Source organism: Stegodyphus dumicola, chromosome 7 (assembly GCF_044657685.1).
Source record: "Stegodyphus dumicola isolate Sdum_Otavi_A_Nest chromosome 7, ASM4465768v1".
Lineage (NCBI taxonomy): Eukaryota > Metazoa > Arthropoda > Arachnida > Araneae > Eresidae > Stegodyphus > Stegodyphus dumicola.
In genome coordinates, this window is record NC_140774.1 from 9,926,715 (window position 1) to 9,952,712 (window position 25,998).

Below are 25,998 nucleotides of genomic sequence, written 5' to 3' on the forward strand. Positions count from 1 at the left end.
TTGAAATTTTCTATTAGTTCAGATTAAAAATATTATTTTCTAGAAGGAGTAGTTACAAATTTCCAAAGTAGTTACAAAAACTGAAAGTGTGATTTTCGGACCAACAATGTTGGGCAACTGAAGACTTCTGTGTTTCTTTTTTTCTAACATGTACCTCATGTTCCTTGACGCGAAATTTTAAGGCTCTTTTAGTTTGGCCAATGTAAATTAAACCACACTGGCAAGAAATCCTATAAATACCGAAGGAATTCATATCCGGAATGGGGTCCTTGAATACGGAATTTTTTTAATTAATTTGTTAAAAAATTCTCATCTCAACACACTAAAAGGCATACTCTTGTTTTAGGAGATTATAAAAATTCTGTTGTCATTCCCTTCTTTCCATCAATTAGCTATATAGTTGCACATATTTTGCAGAAATTTAACTTTCGGGTCGTTTATTCTCCCATCAATAAAATTCCGAGTTTCATACTCAAGGACCCCATTCCAGATATGAATTCCAGGGGTATTTATAGGACTCCTTGCTAGTGTGGTTTAATTTACATTGGCCAAACTAACAGAGCCTTAAAATTTCGCGTCAAGGAACATGAGGCTATGTTAGAAAAAAGAAAACACAGAAGTCTTCTGTTGCCCAACATCGTTGGTCGGAAAATCACACTTTTAATTTTTCTGCTGCCAAAATTATTCAAAAAACATCTTCGATTGGAGAACTGGATTTTCTAGAGGCATTTCACATTCAAAAAAACTTTCTGTTCTAGTTAACGATCCTAATTCCAATCCATCTTTGCATTCGGCCTTTAAAGAAGTTATGTTTTAGTTCTGGTTTCGTCAACAGATGGCGCCACTAGCTTATTTTCTATCCAGGCTTTCTTATCTTATCTGATCATTATATCCTATCTCGCTCATTTGCGCTTTTGCAGCTGACAATGGTGGTACGGTAAAACCATCGAAACTAGTCATGTGAAAATATGAAAATATAACGCTAATTTTTGTTGTTTGACTTCTGAATTAGTATGCATATACGTGTTAAAATTTCTAGAACATTCTATTTAATTCAACAATGGCGTGCTAGAGGGCAGTAGTCTTATCCATAGCGCTTTCTGATTGGTTCTCGTGGATCCCGACCAAGTTATTAACCATTATTTTTAATTGATTATACTATTTGACTTAATATAGTAGTATTTAATGAAAAACGTTCATGTATTTGCACGAGTTTTAAAAATAACCCCACGCCTGGGACTTAACAGGTGATACTTAACACTTAACAGGTGAACCCTACATCTATGGCATGGGAAACGTGGGCAATAACACAAAGCCATGCTTTTGTCATATGAATCTTGATTTTGACCGTGTCTATCCTCTTCGTGCAACTGATGTTCTGCAGCGGAAACCAGCTTGAGGCTGATGGATTGCTCATAGGCAATTTTGTTCCAGCTTGCTCAGACCTTTGTACATCCTCGATAATGAATGAATTCATAACTTTAAATTTATTTTATTTCTATTTTAGGTTAAGATATTTAAAATTTCTCATTTCTTTATCTTACAAACATAATTTACGTCATTTACTAATTTTTCACACCATATTTTTTTTATCATCACAATCAGAAGATTTTCTTTTCTTTCCACATTTTTAAGTTTTGCATTCTTTTCCCCAACGTTTAACTTACAAAAGTAACAGATTTTATAAAAGTTTTCACAATTTTAGATTTTTTTTAATCTAACAATTCCTCCCCCTTCAGTTTAATCTTTCCTTTCCGTGTTTTACATTTTTCACTTTGTTTTATTTTCATAGGATTTCTTCTTCTTTTTTTCTATTTTTTAGGAACTCAGTTTTTTTTTCCTTCCTATATTTTACTTCAAGAAGTAATTTTTTACTTTTCTTTTATATAAAAGTATTTTTTAAAATTCTTTGAAGAATTTTTCTTCTCTCGTTTGTTTTCTTTCTTTTAGTTTCCTCTTAAGATTTTTCTTAACGTTTTCCTTGTTTTAAATACTTATTAATGTTACTCCTCCATTTCTCAAATCGTAAAGTTACATATATATTTCTCTGTCTATGGAATTTAAGCTGGAACTTACACGCATATAATTTCCCTCTAGAGGCTTTCATGGATAATATTTTCTGTAAATTTAAACCAATAAGTAAGATGTTCCTTCCATATAGATTACTTAGCATATTTATTTTTTTACCCTACTAATACTTAAGATACGCAAAACTTTCTCTTCTAATGTATTACATACTTAAGATAATACACTTAATGTATTACTTCTAATGTATTACATACTTAAGTATTAATACTTAAGATACGCAAAACTTTCTCTTCTAATGTATTACATACTTAAGATAATACACTTAATGTATTACTTCTAATGTATTACATACTTAAGTATTAATACTTAAGATACGCAAAACTTTCTCTTCTAATGTATTACACCATACTATTAACACTTAACAGGTGATACTCCGAACTTTCTCTTCTAATGTATTATACTAACTTTTTGAAACACTATACAAAACGTCGCCGATTTTTTTTTACACATCTCATTTTTGTTCAAAGGATTCACGAAACGTGTCAAACAAATGCAAATTTTAAACTTTTTATTTTCCATTTACATATTTTGCCTTACATGTAACTTTTATCATGTTTTTAAAACATATCCTTGTTAATATTTCTGATTCTTTTTTCCCTAAAAATAAACAGAGACTTATACGTATTTTTTAAGGCGGCTCATACACCTTAAATCCCTTATGATCTTCGAATATGCGACTGTTGCAAGAAATGGGATATTTTATTTATTTTTAAAGCAATTACTTCCAACTTTTTATAGCTGACTACATAATATAACTGCTTTCTGAAATAGTAATCAGAAAGCTTGTGTTGCCACAAATATTTTTATAATTTAATCCGCTTTGTGACAAAATGTTTCGTCATGTTTCCACATTGCGCGCATGATATTTTAAAAATGGCTAATGGTACATACTTGAAATTTGATGGAATTCTTTATATGGGCACTATTTTCTACCTGAACCAAAAATCTGATGAATATTTTAATATTAAAAAATTTTACGCACGAAAATTATAGATTTTTTAATAAAATACATTTTATAAACTCCAAAAAATAAAAATTTAACATGAAATTCTTAGAATTTTTGGTTCACAGTAGTTTCCAAATGTTATAAAATCTATATATTAAATACGGAATTAAATTATGCAACAGAATGTTTTAAACTCTGCGCGCATAGTGGAAACATGACGAAAAATTTTGTCACAAACGGAGTAAATTATAAAAATATTTGTGTCAACACAAACTTTCTGATTACTATCAGAAAGCAGTTATATCAAGGAGGTTAGAATAGATGGAGTAAGCATGACGTCACAAAATTGAAGACGAAGAAATGTCAGAAACGTGACGTCACGACTGATGACCATCGCCGCTGTGTAAGACGAAAGTGTTGTTTATATTTGCATTGAAACTGCTCGCCCGCTTTGTAGCGCGGGGATAAGACGAAAGTTTTGTTTTTATTTGCATTGAAACTGCTCAGCGGAATAATAATAAAAAAAATGTAGTAGTAGTAGTAGTAGATTTATGGCGCAAAGCTCAATAGGCCATATGCGCCAAACACAGGATTCTTTTTTAACATATAAACTAAAGGAAAAAAACCAACAAGCCAACAACCACGGAGCCCAACAAGGGAACACAGATTCCTGTGTTAGGGCTAGCCGGACCTATACGCAAACTGAAGCCCCACAGTTGGCTTTCCCGAAAGCAGGTACTCCCGAGAGCTTGACCCCAAGCCACTGACACAAGCACTAGTGACCAGCCGATTGACACCCGTGAGGACGACTAAGGTGCCTCCCGTTTAGCTGAAGCAGAGGCCAAAGCAGTGTGTTGGGGACAGTACCTCGCCCCTCAACTACCAGGACCCTCCTTTCCAGCGACACGGGTCTCCACGCACGGCAAACACGTGGGCAGTTTTCTCGCCACTCGAGAACTAGAAACAAGGTCTGTTCCAGCCTCTCGTGACGAGCCCGAAACTCCGCAGAGAGAAACCACAAGGGAGAAGGGAAGGGAAAAAGTTCCAGCCAAGAGGAGAGGAGACGGAAAAGAGGATAGATCACTGGGGCTCCAGGATTGTGACACCCGTCTCACGAAGAAGATGATCCCCTGAAGGGCTAGGGTACCGCGGGATTGCCACACCCGTACTCACAAAAGTGAGCCCCCTGAGGGATAATCCAGTGAGGTGAGGAGACCTACACCTCCACTGGCACGCTGACCTGCAAGGTTATCTTTCCTGACGAAGGAAAACCTCCGAAGTTTTGCCTGTTGTTCTGGTTTTAGTTTTGTTTCCTGTATTGCGAAGCATACAGGATGATAAGCATTAATTATGGCTTTGATGTCGAGCAAATTTCGGTGGAAACCGCGACAGTTCCATGAGACGAGGGTGGCCATTATGACTGGTTTTTGTTCTTTCTGTGCTCTTGTTTGGTTTTTCGTGGAAGTAGATGCCTGGGAACTTCTAGACCCTCTTCTATTTCCATATCGTCTGAATCCGCAGATTCAGAAATCATATCGTCAAGAGAGCTATTGCTAGGACTTCTATTTTTATTAATTATTTTGTGACTTTCAGTTTTAGGTTTACTTTGAATGACTGTTTCTTTTTTTTGTATTAAATGAGTTGCATTTTCCGTTTTCTTGGTGGATGTGGTTGGTTGGGTTTTATTTGGTTTAGTCTGCGTGCCTATTGATGTTTGGGTGGCAATGCTACGTGTTGTTTTAACTGCACTGGCATAAGATTTGTTTGATTGGATCTGTGTGCTTTGAACTAGTTTTCTGGCTTCAGCATACGAGATGTTCCTGGTAACTTTAAGAGTCTGTACTTCTTTTTCGGATTTCCGTTTTGGGCAGAGGCGTGAAAATGCTGGGTGCTGACCCTTGCAATTTATACACGAAGGCGCAGCGGTACAATTTTCAGAATCGTGGCTAATGTGTGAGCATCGGGCGCATGTGAGGCTGCCACGACATGACGTCTTAGAATGGCCGAAACGCTGGCATTGGAAACATCGCATAGGGTTTGGATTATAAGGTCTTACAGGAATATTTAGATATCCGGCCTTAATATTCTTAGGCAGATCAGGCGTGTTGAAGGTAAGGATCACGTGTTTCGTGTCTATCAACTTACCTTCTTTACGCATCTTGATCCGCCTTACACCGCAGACATTTTGTTCGGAGAGCTCAGAAGCGATCTCTTCTTCAGAAACATGCAGAAGTTCGAATTCTGAGATTACACCCCGACAATAGTTGAGTGACTTATGTGGTGTTACAGTGACATTCGCTTGCCCACGTTTAGTTATCTGAAGTAAAGAAGCAGACTGGGTGGCTGAGGTTGTATCAATAAGCAAGTCTCCGGAGCGGAGACGCTTTATATTTCTCGGCTCACTAATACAGGACTGGAGGTATTTATTACGAAAGGAGACATCTTATGCATTTCTCCAGAAGGACTAGAGATGATTAGGAAACGGGGACTATTGTTATGATTTTTTTTTTCATTTGTATCTGTACGTAATTTTTTTGCAGTAGACTTTTCAGAACTAGGTTGAGTGAGTGGTTTAGCAGTAGACGTTTCAGAAATAGGTTGAATGAGAGGTTTAGCAGTAGATGTTTCAGAAGTAGGTTGAGTGACTGGTTTAGGAGTAGAAGTTTCAGAACTAGGTTGAGTGACAGGAGTGATTTGAGTGACAGGAGTGACTGGAGTTACCTCGAAATCTTTTATTAAGTAGATATAAGAAGCCATAGTGAAAGAATAAAGATTCGGGTCCGACGGCCCCGCCCACCACGGAGCCCAACAAGGGAACACAGATTCCTGTTTTAGTGCTAGCCGGACCTATACGCAAACTGAAGCCCCACAGTCGGATTTCCCGAAAGCATGACCCCAAGCCACTGACACAAGGACTAGTGACCAGCCGATTGACACCCGTGAGGACGACGAAGGTGCCTCCCGTTTAGCTGACGCAGAGGCCAAAGCAGTGTGTTGGGGACAGTACCTCGCCTTTCAACTACCAGGACCCTCCTTTCCAGCGACACGGGTCTCCACGCACGGCAAACACGTGGGCAGTTTTCTCGCCACTCGAAAACTAGAAACAAGGTCTATTCCAGCCTCTTGTGACGAGCCCCAAACTCCGTAGAGAGAAACCACAAGGGAGAAGGGAAGGGAAAAAGTTCCAGCCAAGAGGAGAGGAGACGGAAAAGAGGATAGATCACTGGGGCTCCAGGATCGTGACACCCGTCTCACCAAGAAGATGATCACCTGAAGGGCTAGGGTACCTCGGGATTGCCACACCCGTACTCACAAAAGTGAGCCCCCAGAGGGACTAATTTAGACAGAACTAAGGCCCGAGTCCGAACCAAAAAAGGGCATTTCCAACAATATTTACAAATTTATCATTTGCCTTAGAGGTATTTGGCATTCTTTCTTGTTTATTTATTCCTTTCTCATTTCCTGAAATGATGAAAAGTTATACTCAGATGAAACTTAAGCAGATATAATTCTGAATTTCAGACTTTTTTATCATGCATATATATAATATGTATATATATAATGAAAGCAAATTTTAAAAGTACTGATGTAGGAACATTGAAACATAGAAACGCAGAAATTCTAATGGCGAAGCATGTAGATGGCATGTTGAAGAGGATCATACTGATTGCGTAGTATGCTAATAATGCTGAGTTCGTTATATCTGAGAAATTTGGCAGTCGAGGCAGCTTAAATTCAATTTTTATTTAAATCAAAATTTGTGGCCACAATTCTCTTTGCACTCTAATTGTGCCTATTTGAAAATCTGGCCATTTGGCGCCCCTCTGTGAGCGGCGGCCGGGGCATCATACAACCCCTTGCCCCCCCTCGCTGCGCCCCTGATTTTTGACACTGTTGCAATAGGGAGCAAGCACAGCAAAATTCCGACCACGCAGCACAGAGGGTGAAGCTAAAAATGTGCATTTATCCAATATGGAAGCACAGGAAGAGGAAGATTTAGGATTAAGTCAGAAAGGTTTCAGTTGTCAAAATTCCGAGCTTAGGTTCCCAATTAGCTACATCATCAATGTTACGCAAGCCAGAAATGATGCAATCCAGAGAAGTTATTACAATTTTTAGAATAGAGGCTTTTTAAATTATAATTTTGATTTACATACTTTTTATCTTATATATATATGCAATAGAAAAACATCATGCAAATATACAATACATATATATATATATATATATATATTTTTACAGGCGGAAGTAGCAAAAGATCCTTCAAATAAAAGGATGAATTCTGAGCAAGATCATATTTTTAATGTTTTAGAGAGTTCATTAGAAGAACGTAGCCAGCCACATCAATGAAGACAGTATGATCAAACAGATAAAGTATACACCAATTTGTGATGAGGAAGAAATTGAAATTCAGGATCAAGAAAATGTAAATCCAAAAATTTCCGAAATGGATACTCCACGGAAATGGATACTTAAACGGAAAATAGAAGAATTAACAAAGATAAATGAAATGAAAACCAAAAAATAAAATTATTGCAACAAAAGTGTCGTCGACAAAAGAAAAAAAAGTGCACAAATGAAGACTATTATTTCTGAGCTTAGAAAAGGAATGTTTTTAGAGGAAGATACTGTGGATATATTAGAGAGACTGGGGGGTGCAAATAAAGAAATATTGAAACGACAGATAGCCAAGATGAAAGGAAATCCTGCCCTTACTAAATATACACCGGAGTTGCGATCATTTGCAATGACGTTACATTTTTACTCTCCTAAGGCATATATTTATGTTAGGAAAACATTTGACACGTGTTTGCCACATCCGCAGACTTTGTGCAAGTGGTATAAATGTGTTGATGGTTCACCAGGCTTCAGTAATGAAATTTTAGGACTACTTAAACATGAAGCACTATTTGCTAAATACCCAATTGTATGCAGTTTGCTTATAGATGGAATGGCTATTAGACAACATGTAGAGTGGGACGGCAAGAAATATTATGGCTATGTGGATATGGGGACAGATCTAAATGGTGACTGTCTGCCTGTTGCGAAAGAAGCCATAGCTTTTATGCCTGTGTGCATAAATAACAGTTGGAAATTACCATTTGGCAGTGTCTAATATTAGTTGCAAACACTGGTATCAAGGTAGTATCATTAACATTTGATGGGGCTGCATGCAACATGAGCATGGCCAAACACTTAGGATGTTCTTTTGATACTAACAAATCTTTGTTAACTTCTTTTCAGCATCCTTCCAATGAAGATAAAATTTTTGTATTTCTGGACCCATGTCACATGTTGAAATTAGTAAGGAATACATTAGGAGAAAAGAAATGTATAATAGATAATGAAAATCTATTGATAAATTGGAATTTCCTTGTGAAACTGCAAGAACTACAAGATGCAGAAGGATTGCATCTATCAAATAAGTTGCGGAAACGCCCTTTGGAATGGTTCCGGCAAAAAATGAGTGTAAAACTTGCAGCACAACTAATGAGTGATTCAGTTGCTGATGCAATTGAAGAGTGCCAAAGTATGGGCTTAAAAAATTTTGAAAATTCAGAAGCAACAGTGAAATTTCTTACGCCTATCAATCGTATTTTCGATATTTTGAACTCTCGAAATATGCATCAGCAAGGATGGAAGAAGCCGTTATGTCCTCAGAATTTTCAGAATGTTTCTGAATACTTACGAGATGCTATTAAATACCTTTCTTCTTTAAAAACATATCCAGAGACGCTTGGTACAAACGAACAGAAGAACTGGATTCCTGGGTTTGATTGTATGTGCGGAAAGTATCCTGAGACTCTATAGAAATGTTATACAGTGTTCAGAACTAGTACTAAATTATTTGCCTGCGTATAAAATCAGTCAGGATCACATTGAATTATTTTTTGGTTTGATACGTGCACGTGGTGGATGGAATAATAATCCTACAGTTAAGCAATTCATGAGCGCTTACAAAAGGATTTTAATTCAAAATGAGTTAACAGAAAGCTCCAAAGGCATGATAGAAAATATTAAAATTTTACAGGAATCCAGTTCAACATACTCTGAACCTTATCGTGTTATTAACACATCAATCGATAAAAATATTTTAGAGTATGAAAATGAGGACCATTTACATGACCATGACTACTTATGCACTACAAATCCAGCACTTTTTACGGACTACAAAGAGCGTATTATCGTATATATTGCTGGTTTTGTAGTTCGAAAGTTGAAAATTAAACTCAAATGCTTAAAATACATTGCTGTGTTTGAGGAATATGATGAGAACTATTCATGCTATTCTCTGATTAAACGAAAAAGTAAGGGAGGTTTGCTTTTACCTTCCAAAGATGTAATTTCTATTTGTAAAATGTGTGAGAAAGTTTTCAATTCCAGTTTTTTGAGAAAAAGACGCTTTTCATCGAAAAATATTCTTCAAACATTAACTTCATGTGTATTGGCACATTATACTGGAAAAAACATCTTTTCTTCACTGAACTGCATATGTTGGATCAAGCCCCACAAGATAATCATTTAATTCATTTAATCCGTGCAGTTTCTGAAACATATTTATTAATTAGATTATATTTTGCTGGAAAGCAAGTAACTGAAAACCTTCAAACCAAAAAGATTAGATATATGTACAATAAAATATTATTTAAAGGCCAGTAAATAATTGAGTGAGTGAGTGAGTGAGAGATTATGCCGCAAAACCAAAGATGATTATAGTGCGCCAAACACGAGATGGGGTGAGTACAATTGATGAAATTCAAATACAATAAATACAAACAAGTAGACAAAGGTATCAAATCCAGAGGATGAAGTCATATAAGAACAAGTTAAAACCACACATTTAAAATTTAAGATACAATCTTTAAAACAAATTACATTAGGTGATAAAAGCCAGTTTCTTTCAAATAATAAAATAAATTACAATTGCCCTCTCTTCCGATTAAACGGTCGAGAGGTAAGTCACAGCTATTAAAATATTTCTGGCGAAGACTATTAAAAGATGGACACTCAATTAAAATATGACGAACAGATAAACAAACATTACAATTAAAACACACAGGCTCATTTTCTGCTTTGAGAAGATAGTTATGTGTCACTCTAGTGTGACCAATTCTGAGGCGAGTCAAAAGAACTTCCTCCTTACGATTTTTGGTTGATTCCCAATGCTCAATTCTAGGTTTTACATGTCTTAACTTGTTTTGAAGCTGAACATCCCAAATTTGCTGCCATTTTTTTCGTATCTTTCCCTTGATGACACAGCAGATGTCTCTAAAAGGGATGAGGCGACTGGACAGTTCGACAGCAGATTTGGCTGCAATATCTGCAAGCTCATTTCCCTTTATTCCAGCATGTCCAGGAACCCAGCAGTACAGGAGTTCATATCCGCGAATCGTTAAATTTATATGAATTTTCAGGACATCTACTACCACAGGATTCTGAGTGTTGGGAAAAGCTTCCAAAGATTTAAGAGCACTATACGAGTCTGTATAAACTATGAACTTCTTGTGGTAGAGCTTCGAGATGTACAAAAGAGCATAATATATTGCAGTTAGTTCAGATGTTAGGACTGAGCAAGCATGGTGTAGGCATCTGCCCTCAATGTAATCTTGAAATACAAAAGCCATCCCAACATGATCATTTGACTTTGATCCGTCTGTGTATATCCGATAATAACTGCTATATCTGTGCCTGTGCTCAGCGAAGAGTTCTCTGTAAACGATCTCGTTAGTGCTCGCCTTCACGTGATGTTTGAAAACATCAAAGAGCTGAATCCGTGAAGTTTCCCAAGGTGGAATTTCAAAATCCTGTACTGCTTGGGGGTGCATATCAGAGAGGGAAAATTTCTCAATGACAGGGCGAACTCTTAAAGGAAAAGTAGGAACAGAGGATGGACGTGTTTCAAATAGCGTGTTACATTCATTATCAAGTAAGCACAGCTTATTGGGATGTTCAGGTTGGGATAAAATATTAAAATATTGTAAAAGGGACAATTGCTCACGCCTCAGATAAAGTGATGGTTCGATAGAGTCAACATATAGGCTCTGTACAGGAGAAGTCCTGAAAGCTCCTGAACAAATCCGCAAACCTTGATGGTGAACAGGATCCAGTTTTAACAAAACAGATGAGCGAGCGGATCCATAAACAACTGAGCCATAGTCCAGTCTAGAGCGGATAAGCGCTCTGTAAATGCGAAGCATGGAGCAAGGCTCTGCACCCCAGGAGGTGTTCGCCAACACTTTTAAAATATTTAGTGTTTTTAGACACTTGTTTCTCAGGTTTAAAACATGAGAAAGGAAAGTCAATTTCGGGTCGAAAGTCACTCCTAAAAATTTTACTTCGGGCGCAACTGGAATAATTGTACCATTTAGATATAACTCAGGTTCAGGATGGAGACCACGCTTCCTACAAAAGTGCACGCACACAGTTTTCTGTTTCGAAAAATTAAATCCCTGTTTGTTTGACCATTCTGGGATCTTATTCAGAGCCATCTGCAATTGCCTCTCTATGAATCTCATGCCTGCTCCTCGACAGCTAATCTGTAAATCACCTACATATAGTGATCCCAAGATAGAAGGAGGAAGTTCTTTTAATACAGAATTTATTTTTAAACTGAACAGCGTTACACTAAGCACACAGCCTTGGGGCACACCCTCTTCGTGTTGAAAAACATCCGAAAAAACAGAGCCAATCCTTACTTGAAAAGTTCTACTCTTCAAGAAATTCTGAATGAAAATTGGTAGGTTGCCGCGCAAGCCACTCTCGTGAAGATCCCGAAGTATACCGTATCTCCATGCCTTATCATAAGCTTTCTCAATGTCGAAGAATACCGAAACAAGGTGGCTTCTTCTCACAAATGCTTTCCGAATGGAAGTCTCTAGGAGGAGCATGTTATCCACGGTTGTACTCCCCTTTTGAAAACGACTTTGATAAGGCGATATAATATTATTCTTTTCCAAGAAGTAGACTAGGCGGCTGTTTACCATCTTTTCAAACAGCACATATTAAAAAAGCACATATTAAAATTCAAGACACAGTCTTCAAAACAAATTGCATTTGGTAATAAAAGCCAATCTCTTTTAAATAATAAAATAAATTACAATTCACCTCTCTTCCGATTAAACGGTCGAGAGGTAAGTCACAGCTATTAAAATATTTCTGGCGAAGACTATTAAAACATGGACACTCAATTAAAATATGACGAACAGATAAACAAACATTACAATTAAAACAAACAGGCTCATTCTCAGCTTTTAAAAGGTAGTTATGTGTAACTCTAGTGTGACCAATTCTGAGGCGAGTCAAAAGAACTTCCTCCTTACGATTTCCAGCAAAATCCCAATGCTCAATTCTAGGTTTGACGTTTCTCAACTTGTTGTGATACTGAACATCCCAAATTTGCTGCCATTTTTTCCCTTGATGACATTGGAGATATCTCTAAAAGGGATAAGGCGACTGGACAGTTCAACACCAGTTTGGCTGCGATATCTGCAAGCTCATTTCCCTTTATTCCAGCATGTCCAGGAACCCCAGCAGTACAGGACTTCATAACCTCGAATCGTTAAATTTATATGAATTTTGAGAACATCCACTACCACAGGATTCTGCGTGTTGGGGAAAGCTTCCAAGGATTTAAGAGCACTATACGAGTCTGTATAAACTATGAACTTTTTGTGGCAGAGTTTTGAGATATACAAAAGACCGTAATATATTGCAGTTAGTTCAGATGTTAGGACTGAGAAAGCATGGTGCAGGCATCTGCCCTCAATGTAATCTTTAAATACAAAAGCCATCCCGACATGATCATTTGACTTTGATCCATCTGTGTAAATCGTATAATAACTGCTATATTTCTGCCTGTGCTCAGCAAAGAGTTGTCTGTAAACGATCTCGTTAGTGCTCGCCTTCACGTGATGTTTGAAAACATCAAGAAGCTGAATTCGTGAATTTTCCCAAGGTGGAATTTCGAAATTCTGTACTGCTTGGGGGCGCATATCAGAGAGGGAATGTTCCTCAATGACAGGGCCAGTAAATAATTGTAAAATAGGATATGATATAATCTTTGAAATTTAGCCTCAAATATAATCTTAGTAATTCTTTTCATATCACATATTACTAAATATTAAAATAAAGAACAACACATTTTAAGTAAATAATCAGATTTATTGCCAATTCTGGAGTTTCTATGAATGAATACATCCAGAATAATTTGACCAATGAGAACATACAGTTGTGTAAGCCTAAACAAGGGGAAAAAAATGCCTTACAATAAATAATGAATTTTAATGAATCCATATTACAATTAAAATGAAAACAAAATTTGCATATAACTAACTTAAATACTCTTGCCAATGATAGGCTCATTTAACTCCTTGCGACGATGAATGTTGTGGGCTTGTACTAACTATTGTTAGAGAATTTAATTTGGTAACAACAACACATGTAAAAATTATTTAAGAAAATTAAAAGCATGTCTAAATAAATTGAAAACAATGAAATATATTATACAGTTTAAAGTCGTTAATCCGGACTCGTCGGGACTTCGGCGATTCTGGATTATAGATCGTCAGTTTAAATCTGGTAAGATTGCATGCAGAAATTACAAAATTAAAAATATGAAACCGTAATTTATGAAAGAAAGAACAATTATGATCTAAAGGGTATCAAAATTTACAAAAAGAAAAAGCTTAATATTTATTTGTTTACTTTATTAAACATTTCTTTCAATGTAAGTTGTTTAAGTTGCTTTGTTTCATGTGATAATACTTTCTCTTTAATTCTATTAAACAGACATAATTTCTTGTTTAGTTACAAAGTTCCGCTGTTCAAGTCCTATAATTGCTGTGTCGAGAATACCGACTAATTTGTCAATCGAAATTTTTTCGTTTTCAATAACCTCTGTCACTTTCGTCACTATCGGAAGCGAATAATAATGACGAGGAACTTGTTTTAAATCATATCAAAGACGGAGAACATCGAGATGAAATACTACATTTAGTAAGGAATTATAAGCCAGATAAAATAAAAACATCTGCCCTGAAGACAAGGATAGTGCTGACAGATCAACTTCCAATTCACTTCGCGCCGCGGCGTTCCCCCCGCCGAGCAGCGTGAAATTGATAAACAGATTTCGAATTTCGAAACATACTTTCGCTTTAGATCCTTTACATATTAGCAAATATATATCGGAAATTCTATTTGATATAATCGAAAGTTCAAGCTTACTTTTATAAAATTGCTCTAACAGTCTGCAAAAAATAATAAGCCGGATCCAATTCGAAGATTAAGGAACAACGCAATCTGCAACATTAACTGATTTAGATAATTTTAGCTTAGCTTATACCGTCCGTTATAAGTTAAACGCGCATGCGTAAACGTTTTATGCGCACACGCATATTCGCAGCTGTAAAGGTCTTACGCACACACGTAAATGCCTATGCGCAGAAAGTTTGTAGCTTTTAAGTCCGTATTTATAGATCATTTCGAATTATGGGTGTCCGAATTAACGACTTTTGACTGTAATTATCTACCACAACTTTTAGAAAACTTAACATTAAAAATCAGTTAATAATAACAAATATAACAGTAATTATTAAATATAAAGAGGAGGTTGTTTAAGAAGTTTAAAATAATGTGTGAAATGTTCTTCCGTGCGTGAAAGTTTAATAACAGTCAGTACTTTGACTAACAATTGTTAATTTTGTTGCTCATTATACTTTGAGCATAATGTAAAATTAAACTGGTATTTTATGTTGTATAAGTAACCAGCTTCCTATACGTGCTAAAAAATATAGCATTTGCAACTAAAGAAACTGATATAATAAAAATGATGCATGAATTTTGAGAACATCCACTACCACAGGATTCTGAGTGTTGGGAAAAGCTTCCAAGGATTTAAGAGCACTATACGAGTCTGTATAAATTATGAACTTTCTGTGGCAGAGCTTTGAGATGTACAAAAGACCATAATATATTGCAGTTAGTTCATATCTTATGACTGAGCAAGCATGGTGCAGGCTTCTGCCCTCAATGTAATCTTCAAATACAAAAGCCATCCCAACATGATCATTTGACTTTGATCCATCTGTGTATATCGGATAATAACTGCTATATCTGTGCCTGTGCTCAGCGAAGAGTTGTCTGTAAACGAGCTCGTTAGTGCTCGCCTTCACGTGTTGTTTGAAAACATCAAGGAGCTGAATCCGTGAATTTTCCCAAGGTGGAATTTCAAAATTCTGTACTGCTTGGGGGTGCATATCAGAGAGGGAAAGTTCCTCAATGACCGGGCGAATTCTTAAAGGAAAAGTAGGAACACAGGATGGACGTGTTTCAAATAATGTGCTACACTCATTATCAAGTAAGCACAGCTTATTGGGATGTTCAGGTTGGGATAAAATATTAAAATATTGCAAAAGGGACAATTGCTCACGCCTCAGATAAAGTGACGGTTTGTTAGAGTCAACATATAGGCTCTGTACAGGAGAATTCCTGAAAGCTCCTGAACAAATCCGCAAACCTTGATGGTGAACAGGATCCAGTTTTAACAAAACAGATGAGCGAGCGGATCCATAAACAACTGAGCCATAGTCCAGTCTAGAGCGGATAAGAGCTCTGTAAATGCGAAGCATAGAGCAACGCTCTGCACCCCAGGAGGTGTTCGCCAACACTTTTAAAATATTTAGTGTTTTTAGACACTTCTTTCTCATGTTGAAAACATGAGATAAAAAAGTCAATTTTCGGTCGAACGTCAGTCCTAAAAATTTTACTTCCGGCGTAACTGGAATAATTGTACCATTCAGATATAACTCAGGTTCAGGATGGAGACCACGCTTCCTACAAAAGTGAACGCACACAGTTTTCTGTTTCGAAAATGTAAATCCCTGTTTGTTTGACCATTCTTGGATCTTATTCAGAGCCATCTGCAATTGCCTCTCTATGTATCTCATGTCTGCTCCTCGACAGCTAATCTGTAAATCATCTACATATAGTGATCCCAAGATGGTAGGAGGAAGTTCTTTTAATACAGAATTTATTTTCAAATTGAACAGCGTTACACTAAGCACACAGCCTTGGGGTACACCCTCTTCCTGTTGAAAAACATCCGAAAAAACAGAGCCAATTCTTACTTGAAAAGTTCTATCGCTCAAGAAATTCTGAATGAAAATTGGTAGGATGCCGCGCAAGCCACTCTCGTGAAGATCGCGAAGTATACCGTATCTCCATGCCTTATTATAAGCTTTTTTAATGTCGAAGAATATCGAGATAAGGTGGCTTCTTCTTACAAATGCTTTCCGAATGGAAGTCTCTAAGAGGAGCATGTTATCTACGGTTGTTCTCCCCTTTCGAAAAATGCTTTGATAAGGCAAAATAATATTATTCTTTTCCAAGAAGTATGCTAGGCGGCTGTTTACCATCTTTTCAAACAGTTTGCAAACACAACTGGTAAGGGCAATTGGCCGATAGTTCGAGGGATTCCTCTGGTCTTTCCCTGGCTTAACAATAGGAATGACAAGAGCTCCACGGGAAGCACGTCTGCAAAAATATACGCATAATATATTTTGGTGAAATAAGCGTATGGTATTTTTTGCACGTTACTTTTACGAAATTTATACGAATGAAAAAGGCTGAAGTTACTGTTGACTTTTTATCGTTATTTTTACGAAAATTATACGAATCCGAATGTACATAAAAAAAAAAAAAAACTACCGCCATAATGGTATATTTTACTCGTCACTTTTACGCATATTATACGAATCCGAATGTTCTGAAAAAGAAACTATTATACGAATATTTAATATAATTATACGAATCCGAATGTTCTGAAAGAAACTACTGCCTTTATGGTATATTTCATTTGTCACTTTTACGGATATTATACGAAGTCTAAAAAGATTGAATGAGTGAGTGAGTGAGTGAGAGATTATGGCGCAAAACCAAAGATGGTTATAGTGCGCCAAACACGAGATGGGGTGAGTACAATTGATGAAATTAAAATTCAATAAATAAAAACAAGTAGACAAATGTATCAAATCCAGAGGATGAAGTCATATAAAAACAAGTTAAAACCACACATTTAAAATTCAAGACACAATCTTCAAAACAAATTACATTAGGTGATAAAAGCCAATCTCTTTTAAATAATAAAATAAATTACAATTGCCCTCTCTTCCGATTAAACGGTCGAGAGGTAAGTCACAGCTATTAAAATATTTCTGGCGAAGACTATTAAAACATGGACACTCAATTAAAATATGACGAACAGATAAACAAACATTAGAATTAAAACAGACAGGCTCATTTTCAGCTTTGAGAAAATTAGTTATGTGTCACTCTAGTGTGGCCAATTCTGAGGCGAGTTAAAAGAACTTCCTCCTTACGATTTCCAGCAAAATCCCAATGCTCAATTCTAGACTTGACATTTCTCAACTTGTTGTGATGTTGAACATCCCAAATTTGCTGCCATTTTTTTCGGACCATTCCCTTGATGACATCTAAAAAGATTGAAAATGAAGTTTATTAATTCAAAATATTTAATGCATTTTTGGCATTTCACTTTGTTTTCCTTTTCCACGAACATGAAAAATTGGGCATTCATATATGAGGCTAAAATTTTTCTATGAATTTTAACATGTGAGCTAAATCTTTACGTGCATTTTGGCAAAAAATTATATTTTCTTAATTTAAAGATCTTCAAAATAACTTATTTATTTTCTTATATCAAATTTGCTTTTTTTTATTCATATCAACGCTTACATTAATTTACACCATTTAATTTCTTTTATGAAAATCCTATTACCCATTTAACTGGAATAAGCTGTATATTAAATTTGTGTACTTACTGAGTTTGATACAATACTCGCCTTATTTTATTTAGCAAATGTGGGCATTTAAATTGGAATAAGACTAGCAAATCTTTCATGTCGAGGAATAGAATAATAAATAGAGCAGAAGATGCTTGGAAATGTTTAACTTCGTGAACAATAGTTTAATGTAGACCAAAGGATCATTAATTAGAATCAAAGATATACTAATATTTTTATTAAATAATAATAATAATAACTCTACGAAATTGCAAGCTGAATCCTGATATTTTGCATATATTTCAGTTCCTTTAATCTTTGTTATAAAAATCACATGAGGCTAGTATTTTTTAATTTTGTTTAATGCACGGAAAAAATGATATAGCGATTTTAATAATTTTTATATGAGGAAAAATAAATAAATAATGTAAATAAATAATTATATTATATTTTATATTTTTCCTGAAACAGATAAAGACATTCTTAATATGGAGATCTACAGAATAAGTACAAGGGTCCAGTTAAATGAACTCAAAATTTGCATAGTTAATTTTACGCTAACTTATAAAAATTAGGATTACGATTATACACTGAGCATGCGCATACACAGACATTGCTATTTTTCGTAGAAAAATTTAATTATTACGTTAATACAGAGATGCTGTGAATATAAATTTATGTAATGCAAAAGTAAGTTTATTTCATATATTAATTTAGAGGCTTTATTAATATCTTTAATTATAAAAAAAAAAAAAAAAAAAAAAAAAGCGTTGCAATACTTGTTCACTGACCAATGGCAAAGCAGACACTTTCCACTTCCGGTTGTGGCGGGATATTTGTGAAGTCGGCAATGGCGGTCGAAAAGAATGGTAAAGTCGCAAAGATTACTGTTTGTTCGTGGATTGGCGTTTGAGACTGAATCCATCGATGTTACTAACTATTTGAAGAAAGTAAGTAAATATTTTATATTTTCAGTGTTTAATACTCGTACTTTCTTTACCTATATAAAATTTTATAAATAGCGTCTGTGTAGGAAATGTGATTTTCCATGTGTTGTTCTTTTGTGTACGTGCGTAATGATTCATTTTCGGGATTTGATACTGTTAATGACATAGAATACCAAATCAATAAATTGAAAAAAAATTTGCACTAGTCTGTTTCTTACTGTTTGTGTCACTTCTGTTTGTATGTGTCTCACCTTTTTATAGTTATATTATTTTTACTCAAACGTTTTAATATTTATCTTAAAGCATACTGTAATTAAGCAGGAAATAGCTTTTAATGGAAAAAGAAAGGCAATATTAACATGACCAATTGTTCAGAAATCTGTTCTGGAAATATTATCTACCTTATGCCAAAAAAAAAAAGTCTTAACTTTCATTTATTTATGAAATTCAAAATTTTTTATTTGCTTAGTGTTTTCCCTAAAAATAATTTAATTTCTTATTTTTGAATTTAGTTTTATAAATTTGCTTTAATATATAATCTTTGAGTTAAAGATATTGTGCTATTAAAAAAGGAAATTTTATGCGATAGAAACACAGGTGCTTTGTTACAAATCTGTGTTCATTTTTTTTATATATATATACTGAATTTTCATGCACTTGTAATTACTAAAATATACCCTTTCATGATTAATAAGTGAGTCCTAAGTCCTTTCATGAATGCATTTCTTTTCTGTTTGTTTGATTTTGTTGTTTTAAAAGATCTGCCATACTTAAAGAAAGAAAATAAAGTAAGAATGCTTTACTTTAAGTTTTGAATAAATTTATTACTATTTACTGCAGCTTCAGATTTCTCTAAACATAATTTTCGAAGTCAAAACTTGATAGTTATGTTGATTATTAGACTTGCATGAAAAAATTTATTGAAAAATTAGTATCTGATCTAAAATACCTTAAATTATTTGAATTATATTTTACTAAATCATGTATTTTGATGTAACTAGATAGTTAAAAAAATTAAAATTGTAAATATGCAGAAATGCTTATATAAAACCAAGAAATTGTTTATATTTTTGTTGCCTTTCCCCTTGTAAATTAAATATATATATGTCTGGGAAGTAAGCACCCTGCTGAATTGTAGTAAACGAGACGTCCAATCTACTAGACCATCAAAGACACTGATTTGGATTTTCTATTTCATAGTTATTGAAATCATAATAGTATGTTTGTTTAAATTAGAACTGTTTATGAATGTGATAAAAATAAATTCTGATAAGCTAAGAAATGATTTATTTTCTATTAATTATGAACTGTAAATAATGTAACCAATTTTCTTCATAGTATTTACTAAAAATTTTTTTTAAAAAAGGGAGGTAGTCTTATTTATACAATTCTTGCAGAGATACCAAGAAATAAAACATTTCAGCAATTTTCACTCAGTATATCTTGATGTTTAAAATCATGTTGTTCAATGCCATATTACTTTTTCACAGGAAAGTCATTTTATTGATCTAACATCTGCATATATCGAACTTTTTTAAGAATGATTACAGTTTCTAAGCTAACATAAAATTTTCAGATTTAGAAAATATATGTTTAATGTAGCATTAGTTTTCCATGGAATAGAAAAGGTTTTAAAAATGTTCAGTTGTTAGAGGAAAATAATATAAATGAGATTGTCCTGATATAGTTTCAGCTGGAAATGAAACTGAATTTTCGGATAGTGAAGATTTCATTTAAGAATTCTAATAAAACTGATTAATGTAAATCCTCTGCATTTAAGCATTCTAATAAAACTGATTAATGTAAATCCTATGATTCATGTAGGTATTCTTCTGTTATCAGGACCAGATTCAGAAATGTGTGTTTATGTGCATGCATTTTCAAATGTAGGTGGTCGTGTGTGAATGTGTATATTCTTTATTTATGTATGTGTATACTTATACACATATATGTGCATACATGATTACATATCTACAGTGGAACCTCGAGATACGAGTTTAATTCCACTGGTATAGCAAATTTCTCGTATCTAGAAACAAGCTTCCCCATTGAAAATAATGGAAATTCAGTTAACCCGTTCCACACCCCAAAAAATATCAACATTTTAATAAAGTCACTTTTTCCTAATAAATAACACTGGTAAATAATATAGCCATAGTTTAACTTTGTTACCAACATTTTAACTCCTTCTCATTAATACCAACAACAGCTTCTGAACATCTAGGAGTACTTTTATGGTGCTTGGAAGCAACGATAATTCCTTTGGCTACATCAGGTTTCCTAATTTCTTCCTGCTTCTTCAGAATAGTACAGATTTTCGATGTTGAAAGGCCGCAAGTCTTCGCCAATTCCGTCACCATGCTTATGTTTATCTGTGATTTCTTCTTGATATCGACGGCCATGGCCTCTTTATTTTTCTTTGCAGCACTATCTGAGGCAACAATCTTCTTGCGAGGCATCTTGAAATAATTATTTTCACGTTAAATGTCAAAACAATTAACTTACAAGTGCACAAACACGTATATAAAAGAACGCTGAGTGATCTGACGAGGGAATTCCCTGAGTTGAGCCGGATAGGGAAATGGCGCCACCCATACCAACTGCCAGGCTAATTGCTCGTTACTCGAGTCAGTGGTCGTATTTTGCTCATACTTTCCTCGTATCTCGAGGTTTCATTGTACATTTCTGAATCCCGTCCTAATAACAGAGGAGTACCTTTGCCAGTGAGCTAGAATGAATTATTGTGTTAAATATGTGGAAAATGCATGCTTAAAGTACTGTTATTTTCTAAAAATATTCTGTATGTCTATTTTTTACAAGAAGAAAAAATAGCTAAAAGCTGTTAATTTATTTATTAGTCTAAAGAGGCTTTGTCCCTAAAGGACAATTGTTTTTGTTTTGTGTTGGTTCACTATAAGTATCTGTTTCACTTTTCAAACTGTTCCTACCAAATGTTAGAGTCCCTAGTGTGGGATTAATACTCCCTATCTTAGTGCCCCTTGAAACCTATGTTAGGGTTAACCTGTATAACCTACAAGGATTGCCAGTTTAGGCGAGATATCTAGGTAGTCATCATAATATGTACCTTATTTTTTATTATTTTTAAATTAAATTGAAAGTAATAAACTAGTTTCCAACAATGGAGTTAAACTAGACTTGCATTCAACTTAGGTTTATTGTGTTAATGATGTTTTGCTGTAACAAATATGAATTTTTAAGTATAATAATTTAAAATGTTTTTTCTAGAGAATGAAGTACTGCCACTAAGTCGTATTGGATATGTTGCAAGGTAATTTTCTATTCTACATTAACTCAATCATTATGTCCTGTTACAGACTGTTACTATTGGCAGAAATAATGAAAACCTGACATTCAAAAAGAAAAATAATAACGTTGAATGTAGTATATTATAAAGTTAACTGCGGTTTGGCAGCTCATTAATAATCTTATACATATTGAATACGAATAATTTTGACAATTACCGGTACTTTCAATAGTATAAAATTAGGAAAGAAAGCAGCTTTAGTTTAGCACCGATTTTAAATACAACTCTCTTAATTTCGAAGGTGATCCTGCACACACAGGTCCTGTGTAATAGAAGGCTCGCCTACGGTCCAGCGGTAAAGTCGCTGAACACTGGTAGTTCGGTTCGACGTTCGAATCCCGTGAATGGTCTGGCTGCATGGCCGTTTCCGTGGTTTTCCCTATGTGTAACACGTTTACGAGCCAGTTTCCCTTAGAAAGTCCTTCACGAAGGCATTCCTCACCTTAGGCAGATAGCCCTATTGTGCTTTGCAGTAATCAAATAAACCTAAACCAAACCTGTTACAGATTTATTTTTATGTTACTAAAATAGTAAAACTTAAAACTAAACTGGATGGCACAAACAGCCCTTAGTGAGCCATGGCTGGTAACGCCTTGATATCTACTTTCTAGATGATGAGCTCTGTGGTGTTTGTGCATAAGTGGTCAGCTTGTTGCAGGTCCCCTGGTATTAAGTCCCCAATGGAACTTGGTACTAATTTTATCGACCCACTCAAGGGATGAAAGGCTTGCCCAGCCTGGGAATCAAACGCCGGACCTCTGGTGCTGCTGCGTGACGCACTAGCCACTGTGCTATCGAGCCTCCCTAAAATAGTAAATTCATGAAAATTATCAAAAAAAAATTCAAAATATCAAAGTACTTTTCCGTTTCGCCGGCGCAAATCTTTCCAAGCAGACTTTATTGGCGACAACACACAGTATATACATAAAAAATGTTAACAAATGTTAGTTCTAAGAAATTTTTATTTTAAAGGCATAAACATTTTAATATCATTTAAAATTTTGTAAAATGATAATAAATAAAGACAATAAATTTGTAGAAAGACATTAATTTGTATTTGTAAAAAGAGATTAATTTAAGAATTTACTATGCTTTCATGGTACCATTCTGATTCGCTATTTCTTATCACATGACCCCCAAGTGATCTCATCTCATGTTAAACTATGCTAATTCTCTCAGTAATTATCTACATTAATTTCAAGTTAAATCTTAATTTGGAATACAAGTTTAAATGCAAGAATTATTTCATTTCGTATGAATAGCTTACTCAGAAATGATATAAAACCGCAGTGCTTTACGTCGCTAGTGCATTCTCATTAGAATTGATGAATTTAACCCTTGATTTTGCCTTTTCTATATTTTCGGGTGAGCGTGTGATTGCATCCTAATTGATTTAATTACCGGGAATGGCCTTGGAAAATAAAATTGAACTATCTGGTAAAAATTCTGTGTAATTGTATCCCAGTATTAAAAGAAACATTCAATCTGATAGAAATAGCTGCGACTTGTTTTGAAAATTAAACGTAAAAGGTTATCAGCGAGGATATTCTGTTTGGCATCGGTTGTACCATTTTGGGCAACTTTATCGCTTGCACCGGCAAAATGGAAAAGTACCAATATTGATTTGACAAAGGTAAGGTGTAATTGAATTTAATAAGTTGGAAATACTGTCTTTCCAAGAGTTAACAAATAATTTCAAGTAAAATTTCTTTTTTCATGTTATTTGTTTAATGTTATTGTAATCTGATTTATCATATTTAGTCACATATTCCATCCCTCTTTGCACTATTGTATATAATTCAAAGGACTTATCAGTTTCAGCAATATTTTTTTACCAGTATACATTTTTACCATAAGCCTGTTTCTAAATCATATCCTGAAAAATTAAGGAATAAAGTACACAAAGAAGGAAAATATGCAAGTAAATAATGGCATTTAGTGTTGTTTATGTGTCTAATATTTGTACTAGATTGTAGAAGTTATAAAATTCTATTAGCTTTTTTAAATTATTCTTTTTTAAATTGACATGCTTCTTTGCACCCAAATGGTTAAAGCCTTCCAGAACTGGTACTTTGATCTAACTTCTATTCCTAATAAATAATCCAGCTGCATACAGTTTACTCAATTTCTACCATGTGTAAGGTAAATGGCATTAGCTTTTTTTAAATATATCTTTTACAACTATTCCATCAGGTAGATTTCTTTCATATTTTGCTTTAATTGAGTCATTCTGCTAATTAAGAATTTAGTAAAGTTAATATGTTAAGTTTTTGTGTGTATAATTCATTTTAAGTATGTGCAAGCAAATGCATACATTAACAGTTACGTAGAATTATGTTTTGGGTACCAAATTCAGAAATTTTGGGGCTGTTTTTAGAAGATTTATTAATGATTTATACGATATTAATATTGGTAAAAAAATTCTGTGGCTTTTATATGAGAGTATATATTTTAAAATAGCTGCATGATATGGTAGAGGTAAAAAGCTTCATGTGGATCATAAATTAATATTATGTGGCAAATTTTCATTTATTTAAAGAAAATATTCAAGCCACAATTAAAATTTTTTCACTGGATTATTTGCATACAAAGTTTGCAGCAAATATTTCCTGCAACAGAAGTGACAATTTTTATTTTGCCAAGACAAGAAATTTAGTTAGTGAAAGCAGTAACTCTATTTTGAGATGTTAAACAGGAAGGCAAATTTTTGAATTTAAACTGATTTTTGAAGGACGACTTCATTTAGTCTTGCTATTATTCTACGTGGCTCTTATTCTACTTTTTTATGGTATTTATAATTTTATTGTTATTCAGCTTTCTGTTTGCTTAGAATGCACATGACTTGAAATATTTTTTATATTGCAAACTGAGATGCCATTGTTATCATAATTAAAGATTTTTCTCTGATTTTGGAGGAATTTACTGACAATACTTTTGATTGTGTATTGGTTTCTGGTTTATTGAAATGTGTAAAATAGCCTGTTAATGCATATACGTATGTTAATGACATGTATATGTTTATGAAGTATTCTGTTATATGTATATAATATTGTGATTAGTTTTCTGCTTACTCTTTATTTAAGAAAAAGTTATCTGTAAGAAAGCGAATATTCTTTACTATATGTAGGAGTAAAATTGAAAAGGCTAATGCAATGTAATTAATACAAAATTAAGTTTTTTCTCATGTACTTAAAAACAAACATAGCCATTAAAGACATTCTCAACCTTGCAGTTCTAAACAAATCTTAAGTATTTTTTACTTAAAATTATAGGCATTGTGTAAGGTATATAATTGAAGCTTACTGTGCGATAGTATGAATTAAATTTTTAATTACTGAAAAGTAAATTTTTAAATATGAAATACTCAGTGCATTTTATATGCATCTTTTTAATACTTCGTATATTTAAAAACTGAAAACATCTGAAGTGTGAAATTATTACAAATTTTTCTTTTTCTTGTTTAGGAGCTGTTCTCAAAACATTGGGTGACAAAGAATTCACTTTTACATAAATCGAGCAGGATATTAAAGACAGCGAACTATAGAACAAATATGGCGAAGCTGCATGAAGTCTATGTTGAATTTTATTATTGAAAAAAATATGCTCTTCAGATTTAATGTTAGTTTTTATTGTTTAACAGTAATTGCAGTTTTCGAATACCTGTAAAATAAACCTAATTCTTAAATTAATTTCATGTGTATTTCTTTTGCAAGTATTACAGTTCATAATACTTCAAACAACTTGAAATTTTATACTTGTTAATTTATGTGGGATATGTTCATAATAATTTTATAATTTAAATAACTCATTGTCATCATATGAGCATAATCTAAAATGCACAGCATTTGACAACAAATTAATAAAAAATTAGCCAACTTCTAATTGCTTTCTTTT

General features: G+C 34.1%; 1 long non-coding RNA gene across 1 annotated transcript; it reads left to right on the top strand.

The window, feature by feature from the left end:
• Positions 1 to 18,659: 18,659 nt before the first annotated feature.
• On the top strand, positions 18,660 to 25,793 carry LOC118190932 (uncharacterized). Its single transcript, XR_015041860.1, has 3 exons — positions 18,660 to 18,782; positions 22,026 to 22,068; positions 25,569 to 25,793. It is a non-coding gene; the product is annotated as an uncharacterized LOC118190932 (long non-coding RNA).
• The last annotated feature ends 205 nt before the right edge of the window (positions 25,794 to 25,998 follow it).